Consider the following 24,456-nt stretch of genomic DNA (forward strand, 5'->3'; position numbering starts at 1 on the left):
AAAGTCGGAAGTTTACATACACCTTAGCCAAATACATTTAAACTCAGTTTTTCACAATTCCTGACATTTAATCCTAGTAAAAATTCCCTTTCTTAGCTCAGTTAGGATCACCATTTTATTTTAAGAATGTGAAATGTCAGAATAATAGTAGAGAAAATGATTTATTTCAGCTTTTATTTATTTCATCACATTTCCAGTGGGTCAGAAGTTTGCATACACTCAATTAGTATTTGGTAGCATTGCCTTTACATTTTTTTTACTTGGGTCAAACATTTCGGGTAGCCTTCCACAAGCTTCCCACAATAAATTGGGTGAATTTTGGCCCATTCCTCCTGACAGAACTGGTGTAACTGAGTCAGGTTTGTAGGCCTCCTTTCTCGCACACTCTTTTCAGTTCTGCCCACACATTTTCTATAGGATTAAGGTCAAGGCTTTGTGATGGCCTCTCCAATACCTTGACTTTGTTGTCCTTAAGCCATTTTGCCACAACTTTGGAAGTATGCTTGGGGTCATTGTCCATTTGGAAGACCCATTTGCGACCTAGCTTTAACTTCCTGACTGATGTCTTGAGATGTTGCTTCAATATATCCACATCATGTTCCTTCCTCATGATGCCATCTATTTTGTGAAGTGCACCAGTCCCTCCTGCAGCAAAGCACCCCCACAGCATGATGCTGCCACCCCCGTGCTTCACGGTTGGGATGGTGTTATTCGGCTTGCAAGCAACCCCCTTTTTCCTCCAAACATAACGATGGTCATTATGGCCAAACAGTTCTATTTTTGTTTCATCACACCAGAGGACATTTCTCAAAAAAGTACGATCTTTGTCCCCATGTGCAGTTGCAAACCGTAGTCTGGGTTTTTTATGGTGGTTTTGGAGCAGTGGCTTCTTCCTTGCTGAGCGGCCTTTCAGGTTATAAATAATAATAATAATAATATTCCATTTAGCAGACGCTTTTATCCAAAGCGACTTACAGTCATGCGTGCATACATTTTTTTTGTGTATGGGTGGTCCCGGGGATCGAACCCACTACCTTGGCGTTACAAGCGCCGTGCTCTACCAGCTGAGCTACAGAGGACCACTTGTTTTACTGTGGATATAGATACTTATGTGCCTGTTTCCTCCAGCATCTTCACAAGGTCCTTTGCTGTTGTTCTGGGATTGATTTGCACTTGTCGCACCAAAGTACGTTCATCTCTAGGAGACAGAACGCGTCTCCTTCCTGAGCGGTATGACGGCTGCTTGGTCCCATGGTGTTTATACTTGCGTACTATTGTTTGTACAGATGAACATGGTACCTTCAGGTGTTGCTCCCAAGGATGAACCAGACTTGTGGATGTCTACAATGTTTTTTCTGAGGTCTTGGCTGATTTCTTTTGATTTTCCCATGATGTCAAGCAAAGAGGCACTGAGTTTGAAGGTAGGCCTTGAAATACATCCACAGGTACACCTCCAATTGAGTCAAATGATGTCAAATAGCCGATCAGAAGCTTCTAAAGCCATGACATCATTTTCTGGAATGTTCCAAGCTGTTTAAAGGCACAGTCAACTTAGTGTATGCAAACTTCTGACCCACTGGAATTGTGATACAGTGAATTATAAGTGAAATAATCTGTCTGTAAACAATTGTTGGAAAAATTACTTGTGTCATGCACAAAGTAGATGTCCTAACCGATTTGCCAAAACTATAGTTTGTTAACAAGAAATGTGTAGAGTGGTTGAAAAACGAGTTTTAATGATTCCAACCTAAGTGTATGTAAACTTCCGACTTCAACTGTACGAGGTTTACTGGCACAAAAAGCACATCTCTTTTGTTCCATGCACATGGGCACTGTGCGTCATGGCTGGATAAGCTGCAAAATCCATGCTATAACCAACCGCGTTGCTGCTAAAACCAGTTTATGGTTGATCTTAAACATCCCCACAAGCGCATACTGAAATTGGCACTTTGGTGCATGTTTTAAGGACATTCCTCAGATATTGGCACCCTTCCCACCTAAGCGCAAGCGAGCATATATAAGACACGTAATTACCAATCCTGCCGTAATGGTTGAAAAGTAGCAGAGTGCCGGATTTAACAGGTCGAAATTGCCAACGAGCTAGGGGATGGACATGAGTACTTGAGTACTTGAACGGAAAAGCTCGATCTAACTAGAGATCACTTTTTTTTTTTTTATATTGTAAAACTATTTGGTGGATTGTGCTTTGTGGCTGCCCGAACAGGAAAGTAAAATTTTGTCCCAAAATAAAATAAAATGTTGTCTTCAAGACTTTAGTGTTCCATTTGAACATGTGCATTTGCGGGGCACAACAAAAAATAAACCAGGCCAAGCATTAGACATTTATTCTTCCTAAATTCCCTTTCCCTTCAGTGTTTCATTCACTGAATTGCATTCCAACCGCATTCCAACCGAAACCCTCCACTGAGTGTGCACACAAGCTCCCGTTAGGCCTCCAGAAATGCCTATATAAACATATCTAACTGATTGGATACACAAGCTACATTCCTTGCCAAATGACGACAGTTTTATCACAAATTCAAAAATGGACTGCTTGAATGAAGTAGGAAAATATGTGTTCCAACAATGAGCTGCAGTTTTCGAATAATTGCGTCTGTCCTAGACTACTTTGCAAACTGCTAGTGACATTTATAATCGGTTAGCCTAGGCTATAACCCCCCTAAACAGACAGGTTCCACACTGAAAACATCCGAATCATTAAGCATATGCCTAATCACCAAACAGATGGTGGCTGTAATGTATCATCATACAGTTTGGATTTGTTAATCCATTTGGAAAATTCCAAAGAAGAGGCAGAATAAACTAAATCGAACATCAGTATATCGAAAATAACACAGATTTTGGTTTGTAACCCTGAAAATATTGTTGATATACTGGCCAAATTGAGCCCCGTTTCAAATGATCACTCTTTGAGCATAACTGTTCCAGATGTGTGATGCGCATCACTTCACACTGGCAACTCTTTTCATTTGGAAAAATATTACGTTTTATGTTATTCTGTTATATGACATGCTAAATGAACAAAACAAGGCTATGCCATTGCACAGCCATAGGCTTCTATACAAGTGCCACTGCTAAGGTTACTGCCTTTTTAGAAGATTGTGTTCCACAATATATTATGGTTTCAATAAATTAATATTAAATGGCACTTGCTTTTTTATTGACTGAATATATATGGGGAAGAAGAAGTGTTAGATTAATTTGGATTTTAAGAATAATGACTAAAGAATTTCACCCCAAACACAGTATAAATGTTAGAATTATCATGTAGTGTCAACCCACTAACAGAGGGGGCGTTACTAACCATTCAAGGGGGAAGGCGGGAACTGTTTAAGAAAGGTGGGAGGAGCATAGTGTCTTTGTTTGTCAAGGAGTATAAAAACAGGATATTTGTGTTTTTGAGCAGAGCTCTCCATGAATAAATTTACTGATAATTACTTGTGGATTGTGGACCTTGAATCATTGATGATTAAAACCAGAGCTTTACAACCTCTGGAAATGATTCAAGCTTAGGTCGAATTAGAGATAGAAATTCACATGACAGATTGGTCCTTCGAAGCGGAGCTTAATACATCTTTATCGTTCTAGAGACACCGAAATCCGTGCACGGCCGGGTAATTACATCCGTGAAAAATAGTCCTGGCCTTCCACGTTAAGGTTATAAGACAGGCCGGTGATTACTCTTTATGAACGATAAAGACGTTAACAAGTTTGAAAAAGCATTTTAATCCAGACTGCGAGGAAAAGGTCAGTAATTTTTATTCATGGATTTTGGTAAAATGAGTTGAACTTAGTTACCAAAGTCAAAGAAGGTAATAATTATTACGACAGGGAGGGTCCGCAATTGATCCTAGAGGTAAATAGCTATTACAAAAAAAAAATAGTCCGAAATGACATGGTAGTGAATTGCAATCCCAAATGTAAACTAAGTTAATATTGTCATTGTACGAATTGCAATGTTCAGTATAAACAGGGAAATAATTATCATCGTATGAGAGGGATATGTCGGGAGTTCTATATGCGACTGGGCATTTGCTAGAACTGTGCAAACAAGTTTAACAGATGATAAGGTCGTATGTGTGTGAGACTGAATCCCTCGGGAGACGTGATTATTATTTCAGGGGTGGGGGAAAAAATAAGTCGCGTGAGGAAAATTGGGTAACTTACTCTTTTCATGAAACCGGAGTTTTAAATAGAAACTCTGGGTTAGGGGTTAAATAATTTTAAAGGGTTAATTACAAAAGCAAGAGGCGCACTAAGAGATTGGCTCCTACGGAAATAATTCGGGAGTGAATTATTTAAAAAAAAAAAAGGGGGGAGGGATTTCTTATTGTTCCACGATGGGAAAGACATCTTCTAAACAAGTCCGAGAATTAACGGGAGATGAAAGATATATGTTAGGGAGGGATCGGATAAATATGTTTTATGGGTCCATTTGGGAGAAGAGGTATGAATTTATTGGGCATCTCGAAGTAAAAAAGTTAGTAGGCAGATGCATATAAAATTAGATGAAAAAAAAGCGAAAGGAGGGGCTGAAGACAGGGAGTGTGTGTTTTTTTTAAGCGCGAAAATGCTTTAACGGGGACAAAGGAATATTTAACTATCGTGACTGCAGGGGAAAAGGAGAATGACAGTCAATATTTTTGGTTCGAACAAATGTTTGAAAAAAGGATTCGTGTCAATTAAGAATTGGCTAAAAACACCACAAAGCGATTATTTGAGAGGTACCTATAAAGTCCAACGATGTGGTCCTCTGTAGCTCAGCTGGTAGAGCACGGCACTTGTAACGCCAAGGTAGTGGGTTCGATCCCCGGGACCACCCATAATAAAAAATGTATGCACGCATGACTGTAGGTCGCTTTGGATGGAAGCGTCTGCTAGATGGCATATTATTATGCATGTGTCTGGACTTTCGCACTCAAACGTAGACGTACGTAATGGGTGGGAAGGTGGAGAATATTTGCGTTTTTGGTCAGTTGGCAGACGCTCTAATCCGGAGCGACTTGAAAAACCAATAGAGAGTTGAATTGAACTATTCTGTCGTGTTGGGCATTTGAATGGCAGAAGGTGAAATATGTGTGTATGAGGAAATTCAACGGCGGGTATAAATGATAACCGGATACTACTTAGTATTTGGTTGGTTAAATGCTAAATAAAAGATTTGAGGCGTGGTTATGGGGTAACTAGGAAGACGCATTTATTCAATAGGGAATGGGTGGAGAGAGAGAGTTTTTTTACGTGTATTAAAAGTTGCATTAGATAGCTTTAGTAATATTCTAGATATGTCTATGAAAATATGTTATAAGTACTAATGACATTATTTCCTAAGAAGGAAAATTGTAAGGAAGTTTCCCGCGCCTCCCCCATAATGTAGGAAGGAGCAGGAGAGGGGGGGAGTGAGACACAGGACATCGTTCAAATGGTAGGAATGTCATTAAGTGTATGCTGATAAATAATATCAAGCATTTGTTTTATTGATTGGGGCCAAATCAGAGAAAACTGTTAAATTTATTGAATAGCGAACTGAAAATGAAAGGCATGGAATACAAATAATTGGAAATTTTTAAAACGATAATTTATTTCCGTTACAAGGAAGCAAGTGGCATTGGCTGTTGTGCTGGGGGAATAGCGCCAGCCTGTGGTGGGTTCTGGATTTGTTATAAATAACTTTATATTTTAAACTAAAATGAATAGACTACAATTGGAACATCAGAAAAATGACAATATAATCCGTAATAGTTATTATAATTATTATTGATAGTTATTGCAGTTATTATTATCCTGAGTGGCGCAGTGGTCTAAGGCACTGCATCGCAGGGCTAACTGTGCCACTAGAGATCCTGGTTCGGATCCAGGCTCTTTCGCAGCCAGCAGCGACCGGGAGACTCATGGGCGGCGCACAATTGGCCCAGCGTCGTCCAGGGTAGGGGGGAAAATGGCCGGCAGGGATGGAGCTCAGTTGATGGAGCATGGTGTTTGCAACGCCAGGGTTATGGGTTCGATTCCCACGGGGGGAGGCCAGTAAAAAATAAATAAAGATTAAAATAATAAAAATGTATTCACTAGGTTGCTCTGGATAGGAGCGTCTGCTGGGTGACTAGAATGTAAATGTATTATCATTGATTCAGTAATGATAGGAGGGAAGTAGCGATAAAGTAGAGGGTTGAGTTGAGGACAAGGAGAATGATTTGTGGCTCTGGTTGGCGGGAAAAAGGAGAGGCAGAGACAGACTTAGAGAGACAGAGGAAGTTAGAGAGGGAGAGAATAAAAGAAAAAGAGAGAAGGAAACTGTTTAGGTTTGAAAAACAAGCAGGCTGAGAGAGATTTTACTAGGGGGTGGATCAAATAATTGATAATGGATCATTTGAATGAGATCACATGTAGCAGATTTAGAGTAATCAATTAAATAATCATTGTATACTCGAGGAATTTTGAGGGATTTTATGAAGTTAGGCAGTATTTAGGTCATAAGAGGGAGCTACCAAATTAAGTTGAGCCTAACTATCTTTGATTGTTATTTTTCAATTGGGTTTTTCAAATAAAATAAAAACACACCCAGCATGATGTTTATAAAGGGTTGTTATGTTGAATTTAGGGAATTTTCAACAGTTCATAGGTGGTGTTTACTATGCTGTGGGATGGAACGGTTTATTGGGTGATATTTGAAACTAAATTCATGGAATAAGCTGCAGTAATCAGAAGAATGTACAATCTAAGGCGAGACAACTATTGCCTAGATCATTAATTTAGCAATAGGGTCAGGTAGATAAGGAAAAGAAGAAAACAATTAGATGAAGAATGATGAGCTTTTTGGTAAGGATAGACTTCTGTAAAGCTAAGGTCGTCATTATGTACTGCATACGGGTAAATCAAGTGATCTTATCTATGGGAAGGCAATGGCAGCCCATGGTAAAATCATTTGGAACTCTGAGGAGGAAGAACAGATTATGTTGTTGCTCTCTTCCCAAACAGTCTTAGCTTTTAATAAATATATCAGGGATGTTACCCAAATGGTAGAGAGTAAAGAGGGATGACATTGGTCGTGGTTTAAAGATGATGGTTTTTTTTTGGTGGGCTATTAGAGATAACTGGGTTAATCACGAACATAGAGGTTTTTATTCTTTGTTGCTAGGCAGAATACTTAAGTGACCTAAAAAATGGACTTGTCATGTCCAACAATCAGTCTTCAGGTCAAGCCCGGGAGAGCCGGGATAGAACAGAGGTTGAACAAACATAAGTGTTTTTACAAGATAAGAGATTGTTTGATTGGATTACTAATTGATTCTGAACTGAATGAAAGTCGAATTTAGCCGCCATAAAGACAAAGGAAGTGGGAGGAGCAATAAAGAAGCAAAAAAGAATCTAAAAAATGAAAGGCATGGCAATTGGTTGATAAATAACCTAAGGGAATGTTTAGGAAGGTGGAAAAAATTTACACATAAGCAGAACTATGTGTCAAGAGGGGGGAAGAGGCTAATTGTATTAGATAATATACGAAGGAGAGGACAAAATACTTTAAAAAAAAACTTTTTTTAGATAGTCTAAAAAGAGAATGCAGTCAGAAATTGTTACATTTATCTGAACATGTGTGAAGATAGTTTATTAACCACACCCGTATGTCAGAGGTTTTGTGCCCCACAGGTGAACTAAAGGAGAAGGTGACCCACTATCTAACCAGGTGACTGGTGAGCATCCAGTCACTAGAAGGAAAACTGGAAGCAGGCCTGTTGGGAAGGGCCCTATCAGGTTATGTTGGTAACCACCTTGGCCATTAGAATAGCAGAGAGAGGAACCTGGGTCCATGTTACCCACTGCAAGAAGGTAAGACCACATACAAGCACCGCTTAGCACACGCAGAGTTGACGAGCGGAACTGCGCCACAGGGTGCGGGGTCACCTCTGTCAACGAAGATCTCCTACCCAGACCTATCATCACTGTAGTGTGTTCCTAGGGTGTGAGTATGGGGTGGTACCGAGCAGAAGGACTCAAGACAGGAGAGGGTTGTTTTTTTTGGGGAATATGGGTGACCCTGAGCTGCATCATAGTCTCGGCAATAGTCGTGGTAGGTCAAAATCCACCACCACCTCGCACCAATTACGCTATGGCCTTACCATTATTAAGAAATAAAGGGAAAGCGACCCGACATACTGACCATCAAGGGCGAGTGATCTACAAAATAGGAGTCAGAGAAGGGTGGGGAGTAAGATTCAAAATTGTGATTAGGGATCTTATCAGAGCGGATGAGCAAGCAACATGGGATTATAAGATCCCGTTGTATTTATGTTCAGCCCCCTCAGCGGATTGTTCCTGGGCTCAGGTATTTAGACATACTGGGGGAAGGAGATATGAGACGGGGGGGGGGCTGGTTGTCAAGATGGAGGATAAGAAGGTATAACGACATCCCCACGGAAATGGTAGTAACAATAGTAAAAGTCACTAAAGAGGACATGAGAAGAACTTACTGCGCTTGCGCGGACGTATACGGACGGGATACTTGTCTAAGATTATATTTGATGGAGTCAAAAGAGATAGAGGGAGCATGTACTGGCATTAATCCATTGATGACAAAAGACCGAGTAAATCAGTCAAGGGATGACGGAGTCAATTTGACTAACCCGTCCACTATGAAAGATTTTCTCCTCCAGGAATGGAACAATGGGGAAGTGGAGGGGGTCCCTGATGAGAATCTCTGGTTAAAGTGGATGAAATACACCGCTAGGGCCTTGGGGGAGACCAATTGTTATGCATGCTCCATTGGGCGACCAACAATGTTGACCGCCCCAATGCCAAAGGCAATGTTTCCCTGTGTATTAGACCTGGGGTCCAATCAAAAAGAGCCAAATTGCACAGGGATTGGGCTGGCAAAATTGACATACTCGGCCAGCCCACCTAGATTCACTTTAACTCCTGGCGAATACCAGTGTTACAGACATAGAAATGGCACCCGTAACTTGGGTGATTTTGATGGCTGTAAGGAGATAATTAATGTGACTGATTTAGATAAGGAAGGAAGGGAATTTTTTTTTGGAACCTAACCATCCCTTTGACTGATGTGTGGTGGGCATGCACTAAAAAAGGGAGCATTCGGCAGACATTACCAGAGGGATGGGTGGGTACTTGTGCACCAGTATTGTTGGTCCAACCTGTAAGAATTGGTCATCAAAGACCAGTGACAGGAAGAATAATTAGGAGAAAAATAAATAAGTCAGGAAGGAAATAGCCCAATTTGGATAGATGGTATAGGCATCCCCAGGGGTGTTCCAGACGAATACAAAGCTATAAATCAAATATGGGAGAGTTTTACTACAACATTTTTCTGGTGGGGGACAAACAAAAATATGGATTGGATAAATTATATCTATTACAACCAACAACGATTTATTGACAAGACTAGAGATGCAGTAAAGGGGATCTCTGAGCGATTATCCGCCATCCCGCTCATAACTTAGTAGAGGTTGGTTCTAGATCAGGCAGAAAGAGCCGGTGTCTATAGAAAGATAAGCCAGTGTTGCATATTTATCCCTAACAACACCACACCGGATGGGACAGTCACCAGAGCTCTTACATAATTAACTGCACTAAGTGAAGGATGAACTGAACTCAGAAGTTAGTACATTGTGGATAGGGTGGTTTAATTAAATATTTGGTAAATGGAAAACCCTAGCAGCCACCATCTTAGGAGCGATCAGTGTTTGTATGGGTATTCTTGTATTATGTGGTTGTTGTCTTGTTCCCTGTGTCCGAGGATTGGTGAGTCAGGCGTTGGTGAAATGCAGTATCTAAACAATGATGAGAGATGGACTGACTCCGGACTCTGACCAGGGGAATGTGAAAAACAATCCTCCAGGCTTGGTGGATGACGAGGATTTGGACCCTGAAAGACCGCAATTGGATGAAATGTTTATTAGTTCTGATGTGATCTCTGAGATTAATCATGCTTGTAAAATACATTTATCCTGAATGTGGGAATATTTAGTCAAAGGGGTGGATTGTTAGATTAATTTGGATTTTAAGAATAATGACTAAAGAATTTCACCCCAAACACAGTATAAATGTTAGAATTATCATGTAGTGTCAACCCACTAACAGAGGGGGCGTTACTAACCATTCAAGGGGGAAGGCGGGAACTGTTTAAGAAAGGTGGGAGGAGCATAGTGTCTTTGTTTGTCAAGGAGTATAAAAACAGGATATTTGTGTTTTTGAGCAGAGCTCTCCATGAATAAATTTACTGATAATTACTTGTGGATCATTGATGATTAAATCATTGATGATTAAAACCATAGCTTTACAACCTCTGGTAATGATTCAAGCTTAGGTCGAATTAGAGATAGAAATTCACATGACAAGAAGAAGAAAAAAGCAGATTACGAAAAAACGCTTTTTTAGCCTATTCATTGATGGAAATACCAGTCAATGTAAATGTATTTGACTGGTCATTCTTATTGACATTTACATAATTTAGCAGACGCTCTTATCCAGAGCGACTTACAAATTGGTGCATTCAACTTATGATAGCCAGTGGGACGACCACTTTTTTTTTTATGGGGGGTGGGGGAAGAAGGATTACTTTATACTATTCCAGGAATTCCTTAAAGAGGTAGGGTTTCAAGTGTCTCCGGAAGGTGGTCAGTGACTCTGCTGTCCTGGCGTCGTGGGGGAGCTTGTTCCACCATTGGGGTACCAGAGCAGCGAATAGCATTGACTGGGCTGAGCGGGAACTGTGCTTCCGTAGAGGTAGGGGAGCTAGCAGGCCAGAGGTGGATGAACGTTGTACCCTCGTTTGGGTGTAGGGTCTGATCAGAGCCTGAAGGTAAGGAGGTGCCGTTCCCCTCACAGCTCCGTAGGCAAGCACCATGGTCTTGTAGTAGATGCGAGCCTCAACTGGAAGCCAGTGGAGTGTGCGGAGGAGTGGGGTGACGTGAGAGAACTTGGGAAGGTTGAACACCAGACGGGCTGCAGTGTTCTGGATAAGTTGTAGGGGTTTAATGGCACAGGCAGAGAGCCCAGCCAACAGCGAGTTGCAGTAATCCAGACGGGAGATGACAAGTGCCTGGATTAGGACCTGTGCCGCTTTCTGTGTAAGGTAGGGTCGTACTCTGCGAATGTTGTAGACCATGAATCTGCAGGATCGGGTCACCTCTTTGATGTTAGCGGAGAACGACAGGGTGTTGTCCAGGGTCACGCCAAGGTTCTTTGCACTCTGGGAGGCGGACACAATGAAGTTGTCAACCGTGATGACGAGATCATGGAGCGGGCAGTCCTTCCCCGGGAGGAAGAGCAGCTCCGTCTTGCCGAGGTTCAGTTTGAGGTGGTGATCCGACATCCACACTGATATGTCTGCCAGACATGCAGAGATGCGATTCGCCACCTTGTTATCAGAAGGGGGAAAGGAGAAAATGAATTGTGTGTCGTCTGCGTAGCAACGATAGGAGAGACCATGTGAGGATATGACAGAGCCAAGTGACTTGGTGTATAGAGAGAATAGGAGAGGGCCTAGAACTGAGCCCTGGGGGACACCAGTGGTGAGAGCACGTGGTGCGGAGACAGATTCTCACCACGCAACCTGGTAGGAGTGACCTGTCAGGTAGGACGCAATCCAAGAGTGAGCAGCACCGGAGATGCCCAACTCGGAGAGGGTGGAGAGGAGGATCTGATGCTTCACAGTATCAAAGGCAGTGGATAGGTCTAGAAGGATAAGAGCAGAGGAGAGAGAGTTAGCTTTAGCAGTGCGGAGAGCCTCCGTGACACAGAGAAGAGCAGTCTCAGTTGAATGACCAGTCTTGAAACCTGACTGGTTTGGTTCAAGAAGGTCATTCTGAGAGAGATAGCAGGAGAGTTGGACAGAGACGGCACACTCAAGAGTTTTGGAGAGAAAAGAAAGAAGGGATACTGGTCTGTAGTTGTTGACATCGGAGGGATCGAGTGTCGGTTTTTTGAGCAGGGGTGCAACTCTCGCTCTCTTGAAGACGGAAGGGACATGGCCAGCGGTCAAGTATGAGTTGATGAGCGAGGTGAGGTAAGGGAGAAGGTCTCCGGAAATGGTCTGGAGAAGAGAGGAGGGGATAGGGTCAAGCAGGCAGGTTGTTGGGCTGCCGGCCGTCACAAGTCGCAAGATTTCATCTGGAGAGAGAGGGGAGAAAGAAGTCAAAGCATATGGTAGGGCAGTGTGAGCAGGACCAGCGGTGTCATTTGACTTAATAAATGAAGATCAGATTTCATCAACCTTCTTTTCAAAATGGTTGACGAAGTCATCCACAGATAGGGAGGAGGGAGGGGGAGGATGAGGAGGATTCAACAGGGAGGAGAAGGTGGCAAAGAGCTTCCTAGTGTTAGAGGCAGAGGCTTGACATTTAGAGTGGTAGAAAGTGGCTTTAGCAGCGGAAACAGAGTAAGAGAATGTAGAGAGGAGGGAGTGAAAAGATGACAGGTCCGCAGGGATTCTAGTTTTCCTCCATTTCCGCTCGGCTGCCCCGAGCCCTCTTCTGTGAGCTCGCAATGAGTCGTCAAGCCAAGGAGCAGGAGGGGAGGACCGAGCCAGCCGGGAGGATAAGGGACATAGAGAGTCAAAAGATGCAGAAAGGGAGGAGAGGAGGGTTGAGGAGGCAGAATCAGGAGATTGGAGGGAGAAGGATTTTGCAGAGGGAAGAGATGATAGGATGGAAGAGAAGAGAGTAGCGGGAGAGAGAGAGCAAAGGTTGCGACGGCACATTACCATCTGAGTAGGGGCAGAGTGAGTAGTGTTGGAGGAGAGCGAGAGAGAAAATGATACAAAGTAGTGGTCGGAGACTTGGAGGGGTGTTGCAGTGAGATTAGTAGAAGAACAGCATCTAGTAAAGATGAGGTCAAGCGTATTGCCTGCCTTGTGAGTAGGGGGGGCGGTGAGAGGGTGAGGTCAAAAGAGGAAAGGAGTGGAAAGAAGGAGGCAGAGAGAAATGAGTCAAAGGCAGACGTAGGGAGGTTAAAGTCACCCAGAACTGTGAGGGGTGAGCCATCCTCAGGAAAGGAACTTATCAAGGCGTCAAGCTCATTAATGAACTCTCCAAGGGAAACTGGAGGGCGATAAATGACAAGGATGTTAAGCTTGAATGGGCTAGTGACTGTTCAAATGAAAAAGAGAGAATGTCCACTTGGGAGAGATGAAGATTCCTGTGCCACCGGCGCGCTGACCAGATGGTCTCGGGGTATGCGAGAACACATGGTCAGACGAGGAAAGAGCAGTAGGAGTAGCAGTGTTTTCTGTGGTAATCCATGTTTCCGTCAGCACCAAGAAGTCGAGGGGGAACTCTGCCTTGTTGGCCGCAGAACGGCAGTTCCAGAGACCTGGAACTCCACGTGGGTCGTGTGCGCAGGGACCACCAGATTAGAGTGACAGCAGCCACGCGGTGTGAAGCGTTTGTATGGCCTGTGCAGAGAGGAGAGAACAGGGATAGACAGACACATAGTTGACAGGCTACAGAAAAAGGCTACAATAATGCAAAGGTGATCGGAATGAAATGAACTAAACATCTGGGAAAGCGAGATAGCGGGGCCTCCCTCACTTACGTTTCACTGAAATACTCAAATATAACTCTCCCAACTTCCACTTTAGAAATTATAATTGTTGTAAACTACAGCGGTTCAATGTTTTCTAGGAATAGTGAAAACCGTCCAGGGCACCGAATCCTATGACGCCATAGCCAACTAGCATGCCAGCCTCCAATAACATGGTTTAGCACCAATACTCGGTTACAACAAACCACCAGTGTGTTAACACGCCAAACAGATCATTTGTGTCCGTGTCTAACGTTGTGTAAAGTTTTGGGTTAGTTTTGACAGTTTGAGTGAGTACGTCGTCAACTTTTTCAGCCAGTTAGTTAGCATACTAGCTAGCCATTGCTCTCTGCCAACGAACCAACCCCTCCTCCCACGGCAAGAAACACACAGAGAGAGCCAAGCTAACGTTAACTAGTCACCCATGTCCCGAATTCCCTTGAACGTCTCTGGTTACCAGTATGTAAAAACAAAACAAAAATAAATGTAGGTTATAACTTACCCTTAGTAGCTACTGTTAGCCAGTTAAGTGCAAAGCTAGCCACTGAATTGATTCAGCCAGTTCGCGTCTGTCCCAATGGAGAGAAAGCGTCTCCAAATATTACAGCTATTGTTTAGTTAGCTATCCAGGTAGCAACAAGATAGCTACATTTCGAGTACAGTAGCTACTAACTACCTAACGTTAACGCTTCAGATAATGAGGTTAGAAAAACAGCTGAATGGTAGGTAGCTAGCTGGCATAATTACAGGTACTCTTAAGTGTGAAATAACATTGGAAACAACTATCCACAGTTGCTAATAGTTACCAGTAGCTACCCGCTAGCTAGCTAGCTTTAATGGTCCAGGTAGTGGGTTAGCTAGCCTCGTGCTTCACCGGTCTCAGCCGAATACAATATTTACCTACAATAATTACCTACAATAACCTACAATAACTACCTAGATAAACTACCTACAATACCTAACTACAATACCTACCTACAATCTAAATACATGGTTTAAGCTTTACTCGACACCATATAATAAGCCAAGCTTACCTCCCGCTAGAGAAACACAACCTCACCCGACCAGTATCCACCCCTTATCGGTCTATAGGTTAATTTGCATAATTTAGTGGAATTAAATTGGCTTGTTTTTATAGTATATTCGTTATGTATCTTATTTATCATATGCCTACAGCATACAGATGCAGAGCCTTTGAGGGGAAAAATCTGCCATACAGCAAAAGCGCTGCTGCTACAGCATGTCAAACAGCAAATGCATAGGCAACGGAAGACAAGCTTCCTCAGCGCGTCACACACCACTTTGCAATTAGCTGGAGGCAGTATGCATTTTGAAAACATATACTTAATTGTTTGAAACCTAAAACGTTTTAATACCTATTATGATGGTATTGGCGATATCATTTACAAAATAGCCTCCAACACTCTACTCAGCAAATTGGATGTAGTCTATCACAGTGCCATCCGTTTTGTCACCAAAGCCCCATATACTACCCACTATTGTGACCTGTACGCTCTTGTTGGCTGGCCCTCACTACATATTCGTCGCCAAACCCACTGGCTCCAGGTCATCTATAAATCACTGCTAGGCAAATCCCCGTCTTACCTTAGCTCACTGGTCACCATAGCAACACCATAGCAACACCCACCCGTAGTCTGCGCTCCAGCAGGTATATCTCACTGGTCATCCCCAAAGCCAACTTTGACCGCCATTCCTTCCAGTACTCTGCTGCCAATGACTGGAACGAACTGCAAAAATCTCTGAAGCTGGAGACTCTTATCTCCCTCATTAAATTTAAGCGTCAGTTGTCAGAGCAGCTTACCGATCACTGCACCTGTACACAGCCACCCAACTACCTCATCCCCATATTGTTATTTATTTTGCTAATTTGCACCTCAGTATCTCTATTTGCACATCATCTTTTGCACATCTATCATTCCAGTGTTAATACGAAATTGTAACTATTTTGCACTATGGCCTATTTATTGCCTTACCTCCATAACTTACTACATTCGCACACACTGTATATATATTTTCTGTTTGTATTTTTGACTTTATGTTTTGTTTACCCCATATGTAACTCTGTGTTGTTGTTTTTATCGCACTGCTTTGCTTTATCTTGGCCAGGTCGCAGTTGTAAATGAGAACTTGTTCTCAACTGGCTTACCTGGTTAAATAAAGGTGAAAAAAAGAAAAAAAAAAGTAGCCTAGCCAAAATCCGACCATATATGTGGAGGCAATTATTTTATATCAACTTTTTTTCATTGTCCAGTAGCCAAAAACACAATCCTAGTCATATTAGCAACCCATACTAGTTGTTGCATATTAGATCGCCCCGCTTTCTAAATTTGGCATAATTTAGAAAATAATTTCTAAATTTCTAACGGATATTCTCATCTCTGTCACATGAAACCATTCGCATGTGCGGTGCACTTCTGACAATGGTGTTTTCCCACTAATTGCATTATGGAATGAACATTCACGCGTAGCCTACTGCCTTGTGCGCATTGCTAATATGAATATGTAATAGTTTATCAATACTTTAAGGAAAATGTTCTGATATGTTGCATCAGACTCTTAACGTTTTTTTTTAAATATTTGTTATGTAGCCTAGGCCTGCTGTTTGTATGAGTTTGGGATCTATCGTCCCACAACTGTCCCAGAGTCTGTTTGGAATAGGCTATTTCTTTCTCGACAAACTGACCAATAGAATAGGTAAACTTTTCTACTATGGGGGAATAGTAGATTGACATACAGTACCAGTCAAAAGTTTGGACACACCTATTCATTCAAGGGTTTTTCTTTATTTTTACTATTTTCTAAATTGTACAATAATAGTGAAGACATCAAAACTATGAAATAACACATATGGAATCATGTAGTAACCAAAAAAGTGTTAAACAAATCAAAATATATTTTATATTTGAGATTCTTCAAATAGCCACCCTTTGCCTTGATGACAGCTTTGCACACTCTTGGCATTCTCTCAACCAGTTTCACCTGGAATGCTTTTCCATCACTTTGCCGTCCGACTCATCCCAAACCATCTCAATTGGGTTGAGGTCGGGGGGATTGTGGAGGCCAGGTCATCTGATGCAGCACTCCATCACTCTCCATCTTGGTCAAATAGCCCTTACACAGCCTCGAGGTGTGTTGGGTCATTGTCCTGTTGAAAAACAAATGATAGTCCCACTAAGCCCAAACCAGGTGTGATGGCGTATCGCTGCAGAATGCTGTGGTAGCCATGCTGGTAAAGTGTGCCTTTAATTCTAAATAAATCACAGACAGTGTCACCAGCAAAGCACCACCACACCATAATACCTCCTCCTCCTCCATGCTTTACGGTGGGAACTACACATGCAGAGATCGTCTCACAAAGACACGGTGGTTGGAACCAAAATCTCAAATTTGGACTCCAGACCAAAGGACACATTTCCACCGGTCTAATGTCCATTGCTCATGTTTCTTGGTCCAAGCAGGTCTCTTCTTATTATTGGTGTCCTTTAGTAGTGGTCCTCTGTAGCTCAGCTGGTAGAGCATGGCGCTTGTAATGCCAAGGTAGTGGGTTCGATCACCGGGACCACCCATACACAAAAATGTATGCACGCATGACTGTAAGTCGCTTTGGATAAAAGCGTCTGCTAAATGGCATATTATTTTATTTATTATTCTTTGCAGGAATTCGACCATGAAGGCCTGATTCACACAGTCCCCTCTGAACAGTTGATGTTGAGATGTGTCTGTTACTTGAACTCTGTGAAGCATTTATTTGGTCTGCATTTTCTGAGGCTGGTAACTCTAATGAACGTATTACATTACATTTAAGTCATTTAGCAGACGCTCTTATCCAGAGCGACTTACAGTTAGTGCATACATTATTATTATTTTTATTTTTTTATACTGGCCCCCCATGGGAAACGAACCCACAACCCTGGCATTGCAAACGCCATGCTCTACCAACTGAGCTACATCCCCGCCGGCCATTCCCTCCCCTACCTTGGGCGACGCGGGCCAATTGTGCGCCGCCCCATGTGTCTACCGGTTGCGGCCGGCTACGACAGAGCCTGGATTCGAACCAGGATCTCTAGTGGCACAGCCTTAGACCACTGCGCCACTGCAGCAGAGGTAACTCTGGGTCTTCCATTCCTGTGGCGGTCCTCATGAGAGCCAGTTTCATCATAGCGCTTGATTGTTTTTGCGAATGCACTTGAAGAAACGTTCAGTTTCTTGAAATGTTCCATATTGACTGACCTACATGTCTTAAAGTAATGATGGACTGTCATTTCTCTTTGCTTATTTGAGCTGTTCTTGCCATAATATGGACCAAATAGGGCTATCTTCTGTATACCCCCTACCTTGTCACAACACAACTGATTGGCTCAAACGCATTAAGAAGGAAAGAAATTCCACAAATTAACATTTAACAAGGCACACCTCTTAATTGAAATGCATTCCAGGTGACGACCTCATGAAGCTGGTTGAGAGAATGCCAAGTGTGCAAAGCTGTCATCAAGGCAAAGGGTGGCTATTCGAAGAATCTCAAATATAAAATATATTTAGATTTTTTAACACTTTTTTGGTAACTACATGATTCCATATGTGTTATTTCATAGTTTTGATGTCTTCACTATTATTCTAAAATGTAAAAATATACATAAAGAAATAAAGAAAAACCCTTGAATGAGTAGGTGTGTCCAAACTTTTGACTGGTAGTGTAGGTTATTGATTTTGTTGTTACTCGTCTTGTTGGCTGAGGAAAAGTAAATGTGGACAGTTATTTTAACATTTTCAAAGTGCGCATCAGAAATAGGTAAGAAGGACTGCACATCGTTACATTCTCGACTTGCATGTTCTGTTAATTTGAATTACCATAATCTAAATTAGATTTCTGTCATTCTGAGCACCGTGGGTGGACGCCCTAATCAGATTACGCACCCAATGCATATGGGTCCGGTAAATTTCTCAAATGTCCGGTAAATATAATGCTGCCGGTAAATGTCCGGCGCCACATCTCCCTAACGGAAACCCTGAGACACAGACATGGACAGTGGGGTCCGAAATGTTTGACACTGTCATGGGCCTCTCACTCCACCGGGTTACCACCTTAATTTTCTTCCACTCTGCTCACCACTCTCTCTACTCAGCCTAACTAGCTCCACCTGTCCCTGCTCTGCTCTGCTCTAATTACTCTGCCAGCTGCGCTGCATTACCCACTACCTCTCCCAGTATTTAAGGCCCTGTCTTTCAGCTCTCCGGTGTCAGATCGTCTGCAAAGCTCACACCGGAACCTGTTTGCTCGCGCTTCTGGCTCACCCTGGTTTTGTGACCCCCGGACCTGCCTGTTTTTTGGATACTCTTCTGCCTCAGGAGATCCAGACCTGCTTCTGCCATTACGACTCCTGACTACTCTTCAATCCCGGTAACTCTGACCAGCCTTCTGCCTTGCTACTACGTATTTTGGATTTCCCTTGAACTGTACTGCTGCCTGGTTTCATTCCGCCCTGTTGTGTCTGTGTCTCCCCCCCGGACTTCTGGACCACCCACCACCCGGCTTCAAGGACGCATCGCTGCCACTGGGGGGCACAGACCCAGCGCATTGGACGGGGATCCCTGTTACCCCTGGAGCCTTCATTCACTCCCTACTTCCCTTTTCCCTTAAGTTTAATAAACTTTCTGGTGTGACGCTAATTGTGGTCCTCTGGTCGTCTGTCTGAATCGTGACAGTACGATCTGACCATTGTGGACTCAGCGCACACTTTCCCGACATGAAACCGATGAGCATGAGCAGCAGTTCCAGCAGCAGCAACAACAACTCGCCATGATCATTCAACTCCTCACTAACCTTACCCCAGCCAGTCTGCCCACCAGCCCAGCCCCCGAGTTACCTGCCCGGTCATTGCAGCCGCTGCTCGAACCCAGATTGGAAACCCCGGCGGTTCAACGGCGATTCAACCCAGGTCCGGCCATTCCTGACTAGCTTCGACTTCAGTTCTCCTTGCAGCCAAGGACCTTCGCCACGGAGGGGCTAAAGTTGGGTATGCCATCACTCACCTGACGGGCCGAGCTCGAGCTCTGGGGAACAGCAGAGTTCGAACGTCAAACCCCCGCATGTGCAACCTTCGACCTGTTTGCTGAGGAGATGCTGAAGGTGTTTGACCTGGATTCACCACCGCAGAGGCGTCTCGTGAACTGTTCAGTATTCGACAAGGCCGGGCGTGCAGTCGCAGACCCATTCCATCGACTTCGGAAGCCTGGCTGTAGGCAGTTGTTGGAACACACCATCGTTGGTGTGGCGTTCTTCCATAGTTTGGCTGGCTATATCAGGGCGGGTTGGTCTCCCATGAACTGCCTTCCACTCTTGATGAAGCCATCGCACTGACTGTCGGGGGATGACAGAGGATACAGACCGTCGTCGTGAGAGGGCGCCAAGGTCCACCTACTACCCGGCATTCGGAGAGATCCGACTGGGCTCCTGTCATCTACTGCCACTCACCCAGGTCAGCGTCAGGTCTAGCCAGGAATTGGGCGAGCCTCCCTCACTCCCTGCAGGCGCCAGCGCCGGCCCCACCTCAAACCAAACACTATGAACACCTGTGGTTTGAATTGAAGAGGGCAGTCCATAAGCGCAGACGAAGGATATCAAATATTCTGTATGGATGAACGGTCTAAGATCCCTCCCAATTTGTTCTCCAACTCATAAAACATTTTAGAAAACGTCTGTGCCATTATCCTGAGAAGGTGAGGTATTGAAAACAGGTGTGTCAATAATTTTGACCTCAACATTTTTTAGAAAGTCTTACTTGTTTAGTATAAAAATAATATAATTTCCCTTTTTTTTTGCATACAATATAGCTCAGTATTTTAATTATTTATTTTATATAGTTTTTGCTCATCTTTATCATGGGTGTCAATCATTTCGGAACCCACTGTACATACTCTGAATCTCAAACAGAGTTTGTGTAGTGTTATCTAAGGCTCTGTTACTGTCTACTGCTGTCCTGTTTGGCTCATTTAGCAGGAGCATGGCGCTTGCAATGTCAGGATGGTGGGTTCGATTCCTGGAGCCACTCATTTGTCAAATGTATGCACACATGACTGTAAGTCACTTTGGATAAAAGTGTCTGCTAAATGGCATATATTATTATTATATTACTCAGCTTTATGTGCTTCTGTGATGCTCCTCTGTCTCACACCCCTCTCACTCTCTCTATCATTACATTTTACATTTTAGTCATTTAGCAGACGCTCTTATCCAGAGTGATTTACAGTCAGTGAGTGCATACATTTTTCATCTACCCTCCTTTCTCTCCTCTCCATCCCCCCCATCTCCCTCTAGGTTGGTGACGTTGGAGAAGAGTCCGGCCATCACCCCAGAGCTGCTCAGAATCTTCCAGAACATGTCATCTCTCCTGGGTGAGTTTGACATGATTGATTTTGAGGATGACTTTGATGTAGATGATGCAGTTTGTGGATGATTATCATAGTGGTAGAGATTTTGATGGTGATGATGACGGCATAACTATATCTATAGAAATGGTTGTTGTCGTACACACATCCTTTATAAATATAGGTGCAGGGCATAAGATGTACATGAAAAGAACAGAAAGAAGGGATCTTCATCAGGTCAAACAGAATGGAAGTGCACACATTCCCCTAGCTAACATCTCCCATCTAGCTAGCCTTCAAAGGGGATGAGTAGTATAAACATCACTCTGGCTGCTCTCTGTGACGTCAATGCCTACTTATCACTCTGCGCCCTACGGGGAATTGAGTGATGTGAATTGGGTAACGTGAAGGAGCATTCCTCTGAAGTACAAATAGAGCAGTCTTACCTTGACTATACAGAGACTAACAGCAATAACCATAAATACACGTTGGCAGCCATAAAAAGTATATCATCATATTCCATGTAAGTAGGCAGAAGCGGTAAAAACTAAATGTTTTCATAGTTACACACCTTTCATAGTTACACACACTTATTGCAAGTCATTCTGTGTAAGAGCATGTAATAAATGGCTAAAAGGTCAAATGTCTTCCTCATGTTATGAAAGGTATGATCTCATAAAATTACAACAGTATTATGTTGTTTTCCTTTGTCTTTGAAAACAGTATAATTCCATAGTTTTCTCTGTCTAATGTATCTGTCCCTGTTGTGTAACTTATTGCTGTCCTAGGGATGGAAGACAGAGTAGCCTACCACTCAGCTCTTTGATATATGGTCATGGTCCGTCATGTTCCAGGAATTTCTTCAAGGCCAGAGGAATCATGATGTTGTGTCCACTGGTACTTGATTGAGTGGAGCTAGTAGCTGGGTGACTTGCGGTCAGTAGTAAATTATTGTCATTGTGAGACAGGGATTGATTCAGTGCTGTGAGGAGTCAGGCGGGTGTAAACATTAGCGTAGTCAGTGATACACTATAACTCCAGGGAAGATTGGTACAGGCTCAGTGATGCACTATTACATTTACATTTACGCCATTTAGCAGACGCTCTTATCCAGAGCGACTTACATGAGCAATTAGGGTTAAGTGTCTTGCTCAAGGGCACATCGACAGATTTTTCACCTAGTCCGCTCAGGGATTAGAACCAGCAACCTTTCGGTTACTGCCGCCACTATAACTCCTGGGAAGATTGGTACAGGCTCAGTGATAAAGTTTAACTCCAGGGAAGATTGGTACAGGCTCAGTGATACACTATAATTCCAGGGAAGATTGGTACAGACTCAGTGATACACTATAACTTCAGGAAAAATTGGTACCGACTCAGTGATACACTAACTCCAGGGAAGAATGGTACAGGCTCAGTGATACACTATAACTCCAGGGAAGATTGGTACAGGCTCAGTGATGCACTATACCTGTCTTATATCAATCTGGCAATCTATTTAACAGGACTGCTGCGAATGACATTGTCTATCAATGTATTCTTGGTCTGATAGTCTTGAGTTTGGTGTGCTGTAGTTGTTGTATTTGAAAAGAGATCTAGAGGCAGTGTATGATCCCAGTGTTAACCTACATACTGATGCTCATGTTTTATGAATTCCATGCTGTAAATAACCACTCCCTCTTGAAAAACCTGTCAACTCAAATGTATCCAGGGGGCGGTTGCACCAGTTGGGCTACGCCCGACTTTGGGATCAGAATGTACACAGAATGTACACCTGTTGCACCAACCAAAACAAGACTCGCTGTAAGTAAATCCGGCATAAGCGTGTTCATGAGATTTGATGCTTTATAATGATGGTTGTTAGGCAGCACCTGTTACTAGGTTGTTACCGTTCTTGTGGCAGTTCTAAACATTGCGAGGCATGTCACTTCGCCCATCACTTCGCAAAGCCCACCACTATGCATGCACATTTTCTTAACCACAACTGGATGAATCATTCAATAATTACTGTGGGAATGAATATCAGTGAATGATGATAATATTGGAATAAAGTTGGCTAATGCCATTGAAGGCATTTATCATGTTGTTGTTTACTGAAACTCCCAAAGTCATCCAACCTTTTTAAATACTGTAAAGCAATAGCCATGTTGTCAACCATAATTTCAGCACCGTGATAATTAGGACAGTGTTATCGTGCTGCTTTGAGACACGCGTGGGGACTCGTCATGATAAATCAATCAATATCAGATTTTTTTTTTTTTTTTCATCTACCTTTTGATGTTTGGTTACAATTAGGCTGGGAAAATGTTAGCAAATTGAGGTGAGTGTTCATAGGGATAATCTTTTTGTCTAGTTTGCTCATCTAACTATGTTATCAGAACATGTTGCTAGTATGTTAGCTAGCTATGTAGCCTACGCTAGCCTTGTATAACAGGTGGGTTATTTTGATGTTCACTCGCGTAGTAGCTTAGGCTATATCCTGACTAAAAGCTCTTGACTTGTTTGATAATCAATCAATGTGATTTTGTTTCACTGAATATCCATCTGTATATTTGGTTATTTGATCTCTGGCTGGGCAAATAAATCGAGGTGGTGCTCATCTATTCGTTTGCTAATATCTGATAGACACATTTAGCATAAATCAAGTGTATTATTGGCTCGCGCATAGGCAACTCGAAAAGGCAGCGTAGGTTGTGAAATATGAATACGAGCCTCACATCCCTTTGAAAATATAGATTGCTGTTATTTATCATGAAAGAAGATAGTCACAATTTAACACCCTACGCCTGCTCCCTAATAGGCGTACAATCTACGCCCAGGCGTAGCTAATAGAAAGGCTATACCCAGGTGTTGCAACGGGTCACATTTTTCGGTCCGGCATAGAGCGCGTTTTACGTCGGATGTAGAGTTACGAACCACTTACATCCAACTGGTGCTTTTGCTACTGCCCATGTTTGTGTGTGAGTGACCAGGTTTAGCCTTTCACTCCCAAATAGGGATGTTAACGGTTAACCGTTAATCGGTTAGCTGCCGAAAATAAATTTGACCGGTGATGCTTGTCGGTCTATAGGTTCATTTTAATTATTTAATGGAATTAAATTGGCGCTTGTGTATTTTCATTAGTTGGTCGTGTATATTTTTTTATCACACGCAAACAGCATACAGAGCCTAGTTTTAGTTGAATAACACCTATCAGACAGCAATAGCTGCAGCTCCTCAACCTGCTCCTCAAACAAGCTGGTTGCTGCTGGAGTAAAACATGTTCTAATAAGCCCAGTCATTGCGCAAGTGCAATCGTATGTTAAAAACGGAGTTTTGATGGCCACGATTAAAAAAGAGTAGGATCCCAGCTTTAGGGTTGGGTGATATTGCGATAGTATCAGATATAGAAAATTATTGACAGCCATCGTTGATAGTGACAACACCATGATGTGACAGACAATGTAGCCTATTTCAACTTCAAGGCTTTCCACTAGATGTTGGAACATTGCTGTGGCATCTTGCTTCCATTCAGCCCCA

General features: G+C 42.8%; 1 pseudogene; it reads left to right on the plus strand.

Moving 5' to 3' along the window:
- Positions 1-24,456, plus strand: part of LOC121583088 — a 254,041-nt pseudogene that overhangs the window by 128,597 nt on the left and 100,988 nt on the right.

The sequence above is a fragment of the Coregonus clupeaformis genome, chromosome 18, assembly GCF_020615455.1.
Source record: "Coregonus clupeaformis isolate EN_2021a chromosome 18, ASM2061545v1, whole genome shotgun sequence".
NCBI classification, from domain to species: Eukaryota; Metazoa; Chordata; class Actinopteri; order Salmoniformes; family Salmonidae; genus Coregonus; species Coregonus clupeaformis.